Genomic DNA, 6,419 nt, shown 5'->3' with positions numbered 1-6,419 from the left:
CTGCATCACTCTCTTTAGCCTCTGCATCACTCTCGTGAGCCTCTGCATCACTCTCTTGAGCCACTGCAGCCCTATCTTAAGCCTCTGCATCACTCTCTTGAGCCTCTGCATCACTCTCTTAATCCTCTGCATCACTCTCTTGAGCCTCTGCATCACTCTCTTGTGCCTCTGCATCACTCTTTTAAGCCTCTGCATCCCTCTTTTGATCCTCTGCATCACTCTCTTGAGCCTTTGCATCATTCTCTTGAGCCTCTGCATCCCTCTCTTAAGGATCTACATCATTCTCTTGAGCCTCTGCATTACTCTCTTGAGCCTATGCATCACTCTCTTGAGCCTTTGCATCTCTCTCTTCAGCCTCGGCATCACTCTTTTTAGCTTCTGCGTCCCTCTTTAAAGTCTCAGCATCCCTCTCTTGAGCATCTGCAGCAGTCTCGTGAGTCTCTGCATCATTCTTTTGAGCCTCTGCATCCCTCTCTTAGGCCTCTGCATCACTCTCTTGAGCCTCTGCATCCCTCTCTTTAGCCTTTGCATCACTCTCTTAAGCCTCTGCATCCCTTTCTTGAGCCCCTGCATCCCTCTCTTGAGCCTCTGCATCCCTCTCCTGAGCCTCTGCATCCCTCATTTAAGCCTCTGCATCACTCTCTTCAGCCTCTGCATCACTCTCTTGAGCCTCTGCATCCCTTCTAATAAGCCTCTGCATCACTCTCCTAAGCCTCTGCATCACTCTCTTGAGCTTCTGCATCACTCTCTTGAGCCTCTACGTCCCTCACTTGAGCCTCTGCTTCACTCTCGTCAGCCTCTGCATCACTCTCTTGAGCCTCTGCATAACTCTCTTGAGTCTCTGCATCCCTCTATTGAGCTTCTGCATCCCTCTCTTGAGCCTCTGCAACACTCTCTTCAGCCTCTGCATCACTCCTTTAAGCCTCTGATTCCCTTTCTTGAGCCTCTGCATCACTCTTTCGAGCCTATGCATCATTCTCTTCATCCTCTGCATCCCACTCTTGAGCATCTGCATCACTTTCTTGGGCCCCTGCATCCCTCTCATGAGCCTCTGCATCACTCTCTTGAGCCTCTTCATCACCCTCTTAAGCCTCTGCATCCCTTTCTTGAGCATCTGCATCCCTCTCTTGAACTCCTACATCTTCTCATGAGCCTCTGCATCCCTCTCTTCAGCCTTTGCATCATTCTCTTAAGCCTCTGCATCCCTCTCTTTAGCCTCTGCATCACTCTCGTAAGCCTCTGCATCACACTCTTGAGCCTCTGCATAACTCTCTTGAGCCTCTGCATCACTCTCTTGAGCCTCTGCATCCCTCTCTTCAGCCTCTGCAACACCCTCTTCAGCCTCTGCATCACTATCTTAAGCCTCTGAATCCCTCTCCTTAGCCTCTGAATCCCTCTCTTGATGCTCTGTATCCCTCTCTTGAGCCTCTGCATCCCTCTCTTGAGCCTTTGCATCACTCTCTTAAGCCTCTGCATCCCTCTCATGATCCTCTGCATCACTCACAAGAGCCTTTGCATCCCTCTCTTGTGCCTCTGCATCCCTCACTTTAGCCTCTGCATCCCTCTCTTGAGCCTCTGAATCACTCTCTTGAGCCACTGCATCACTCTCATGAGCCCCAGCATCCCTCTCTTGAGCCTCTGCATCACTTTCTTGAGCCTCTGCATCACCCTTTTAAGCCTCTGAATCACTCTTTTGAGCCTTTGCATCACTTTCTTAAAACTCTGCATCCCTCTCTTAAGCCTCTACATCACTCTCTTGAGCCTCTGCATCACTCTCTTGAGCTTCTGCATCACTCTCGTAAGCCTCTGCAACATTCTCTTGAGCCTCTGCATCCCTCTCTTGACCCTCTGCATCACACTCTTCGGCCTCTGCATCCCTCTCTTGTGCCTCTGCATCATTCTCTTAGGCCTCTGCATCACTCTCTTGAGCTTTTGCATCATTCTCCTGAGCCTCTGCATCCCTCTCCTGAGCCTCTGCATCACTCTCTTGAGCCTCGGCATCCCTCTCAAAAGTCTCTGCATCACTCTCTTGAGCCTCTGCATCACTCTCTTAAGCCTTTGCATCCTTCTCTTGAATCTCTGCAACACTCTCTTGAGGCTCTGCATCACTCTCTTTAGCCTCTGCATCACTCTCTTGAGCCTCTGCATCACTCTCTTGAGCCTGTGCATCCCTCTCTTAAGCCACTGCATCACTCTCTTGACCCTCTGCATCACTCTCTTGAGCCTCTGCATCACTCTCTTGAGCCTCTGCATCACTCTCTTGAGCCTCTGCATCACTCTCTTGAGCCTCTGCATCCCTCTCATAAGCCTCTGCAACACTCTCTTCAGCCTCTGCATCACTCTCTTAAGCGTCTGCATCACTCTCTTCGGCATCTGCATCGCTATCTTCAGCCTGTGCATCCCTCTCTTGATCCTCTGCATCACTCTCTTGAGCCTCTGCATCACTCTCTTGATCATCTGCATCACTCTCTTGAGCCTCTGCATCACTCTCGTAATCCTCTGCATCACTCTCTTGAGCCTCTGCATCACTCTCTTGAGCCTCTGCATCACTCTTTTAAGCTTATGCATCCCTTTCGTGATCCTCTGCATCACTCTCTTGAGCCTCTGCATCATTCTCTTGAGCCTCTGCATCCCTCTCCTAAGCCTCTGCATCCCTCTCCTAAGCCTCTACATCATTCTCTTGAGCCTCTGCATTACTCTCTTGAGCCTCTCCATCACTCTTTTAAGCCTATGCATCTCTCTCTTTAGCCTCGGCATCACTCTCTTTAGCTTCTGCATCCCTCTCTGGAGCCTCAGCATCCCTCACCTGAGCATCTGCAGCACTCTCGTGAGCCTCTGCATCATTCTCTTGAGCCTCTGCATCCCTCTCTTAGGCGTCTGGATTCCTCTCTTGAGCCCCTGCATCCCTCTCTTGAGCCTTTGCATCCCTCTCTTGAGCCTCTGCATCACTCTCTTGAGCCTCTGCATCACTTTCTTAAGCCTCTGCATCACTCTCTTGAGCTCTGCATCCCACTCTTGAGCCTTTGCGTCCCACTCTTGAGCCTTTGCATCACTCTCTTAAGCCTCTGCATCACTCTCTTGAGCCTCTGCATCACTTTCTTAAGCCTCTGCATCACTCTTTTGAGCCTCTGCATCCCACTCTTGAGCCTTTGCGTCCCACTCTTGAGCCTTTGCATCACTCTCTTAAGCCTCTGCATCCCTCTCATGATCCTCTGCATCACTCTCAAGAGCCTCTGCGTCACTCTCTTCAGCCTCTGCATCCCTCTCTTGAGCCTCTGCATCATTCTCCTAAGCATCTGCATCACTCTCTTCAGCCTCTGCATCACTCTCTTGAGCCTCTGCATTCCTCTCTTAAGGCTCTGCATTACTCCCTTAAGCCACTGCATCACTCTCTTTAGCCTCTGCATCACTCTCTTGAGCCTCTGCATCACTCTCTTGAGCCTCTGCATCCCTCTCTTAAGCCTCTCAATCATTCTCTTGAGCCTCTGCATCACTCGCTTGAGCCTCTGCATCACTCTCTTGAGCCTTTGCATCCCTCTCTTGAGCCTCTGCATCATTCTCCTAAGCTTCTCCATCCCTCACTTGAGCGTCAGCATCCCTCTCTTGAGCCTCTGCATCCCTCTCTTCAGCCAATGCAACACCCTCTTCAGCCTCTGCATAACTCTCTTAAGCCTCTGAATCCCTCTCTTGAGCCTCTGAATCCCTCTCTTGATGCTATGCATCCCTCTCTTGAGCCTCTGCATCCCTCTCTTGAGCCTTTGCATCACTCTCTTAAGCCTTTGCAACCCTCTCATGATCCTCTGCATCTCTGTCAAGAGCCTCTGCATCCCTCTCTTGTGCCTCTGCATCCCTCACTTTAGCCTCTGCATCCCTCTCTTGAGCCTCTGAATCACTCTCTTGAGCCTCTGCATCACTCTCATGTGCCCCAGCAGCCCTCTCTTGAGCCTCTGCATCACTTTCTTGAGCCTCTGCATCACCCTTTTAGGCCTCTGAATCACTCTTTTGAGCCTTTGCATCACTTTCTTAAGCCTCTGCATCCCTCTCTTAAGCCTCTACATCACACACTTGAGCCTCTGCTGCATCACTCTTTTGAGCCTCTGCATCACTCTCGAAAGCCTCTGCATCACTCTCGTAAGCCTCTGCATCATTCTCTTGAGCCTCTGCATCTCTCTCTTGACCCTCTGCATCACTCTCATGAGCCCCAGCATCCCTCTCTTGAGCCTCTGCATCACTTTCCTGAGCCTCTGCATCACCCTTTTAAGCCTCTGAATCACTCTTTTGAGCCTTTGCATCAATTTCTTAAAACTTTGCATCCCTCTCTAAAGCCTCTACATCACTCTCTTGAGCCTCTGCATCACTCTCATGAGCCTCTGCATCTCTCTCGTAGGCCTCTGCATCATTCTCTTGAGCCTCTGCATCCCTCTCTTGACCCTCTGCATCACTCTCTTCGGCCTCTGCATCCCTCTCTTGAGCCTCTGCATCATTCTCTTAGGCCTCTGCATCACTCTCTTGAGCTTCTGCATCACTCTCCTGAGCCTCTGCATCCCTCTCCTGAGCCTCTGCATCACTCTCTTGAGCCTCGGGATCCCTCTCAAAAGTCTCTGCATCACTCTCTTGAACCTCTGCATCACTCTCTTAAGCCTCTGCATCCTTCTCTTGAATCTCTGCAACACTCTCTTGAGGCTCTGCATCACTCTCTTTAGCCTCTGCATCACTCTCTTGAGCCTCTGCATCACTCTCTTGAGCCTCTGCATCCCTCTCTTAAGCCTCTGCATCACTCTCTTGACCCTCTGCATCACTCTCTTGAGCCTCTGCATCACTCTCTTGAGCCTCTGCATCACTCTCTTGAGCTTCTGCATCCCTCTCATAAGCCTCTGCATCCCTCTCATAAGCCTCTGCAACACTCTCTTCAGCCTCTGCATCACTCTCTTAAGCGTCTGCATCACTCTCTTCGGCCTCTGCATCGCTATCTTCAGCCTGTGCATCCCTCTCTTGATCCTATGCATCACTCTCTTGAGCCTCTGCATCACTCTCTTGATCCTCTGCATCACTCTCTTGAGCCTCTGCATCACTCTCGTAATCCTCTGCATCACTCTCTTGAGCCTCTGCATCATTCTCTTGAGCCTCTGCATCACTCTTTTAATCTTATGCATCCCTTTCGTGATCCTCTGCATCACTCTCTTGAGCCTCTGCATCATTCTCTTGAGCCTCTGCATCCCTCTCCTAAGCCTCTACATCATTCTCTTGAGCCTCTGCATTACTCTCTTGAGCCTCTCCATCACTCTTTAAAGCCTCTGCATCTCTGTCTTTAGCCTCGGCATCACTCTCTTTAGCTTCTGCATCACTCTCTGGAGCCTCAGCATCCCTCACCTGAGCATCTGCAGCACTCTCGTGAGCCTCTGCATCATTCTCTTGAGCCTCTGCATCCCTCTCTTAGGCCTCTGCATCACTCTCTTGAGACTCTGCATCCCTCTCTTTAGCCTTTGCATCACTCTCTTAAGCCTCTGCATCCCTCTCTTGAGGCTCTGCATCACTCTCAAGAGCCTCTGCATCCATATCTTGAGCCTCTGGATCCCTCTCTTGAGCCCCTGCATCCCTCTCTTGAGTCTTTGCATCCCTCTCTTGAGCCTCTGCATCCCTCACTTAAGCCTCTTGAGCCTCTGCATCACTCTCTTGAGCCTCTGCATCCCCTCTCATAAGCCTCTGCATCACTCACTTTAGCCTCTGCATCATTCTCTTGAGCCTCTGCATCACTTTCTTAAGCCTCACTCTCTTGAGCCTCTGCATCCCACTCTTGAGCCTTTGCATCATTCTCTTAAGCCTCTGCATCCCTCTCATGATCCTCTGCATCACTCTCAAGAGCCTCTGCATCACTCTCTTCAGCCTCTGCATCCCTCTCTTGAGCCTCTGCATCATTCTCCTAAGCATCTGCATCACTCTCTTCAGCCTCTGCATCACTCTCTTGAGCATCCCCTTTTACTTTACGTGATTTAAACAAAATATCATCGAATTAGGCAATATTTTGCCGTTTTTTCACGTTTTTGTGAGATTTCAGTTTATGGGTATTAATTCATTATATATACGATAAAAATAATGCAAACACATAATTGATTAGATAATAACCCTAAATACTTCATTTTCAATCAACTATTCGTCTCTAGTTAAAATACTGAGTAAGATATTGAAAAGGGGATAAGTTCTGTTTTTTATTGCATATATAGACGTTTCAGCCGGAATAGAGCGGTTTTCGTGTACATCTTCCATCGGTAATATAAACGGAAAATCAGGAACATTTTAGATAATTCTAATGAAAACACATTGATTTTTATCATTTGTATTGGAAACAACATTGTCATATGTCTTTTCTTGGATCGAAATAATACGAAACCTCGCTCTATGATTTGAAGTTAAAATCCTCA

The sequence above is a fragment of the Procambarus clarkii genome, unplaced genomic scaffold (genome assembly GCF_040958095.1).
Source record: "Procambarus clarkii isolate CNS0578487 unplaced genomic scaffold, FALCON_Pclarkii_2.0 HiC_scaffold_142, whole genome shotgun sequence".
In the NCBI taxonomy this organism is placed as follows: domain Eukaryota; kingdom Metazoa; phylum Arthropoda; class Malacostraca; order Decapoda; family Cambaridae; genus Procambarus; species Procambarus clarkii.
This window is presented reverse-complemented; position numbering follows the sequence as displayed.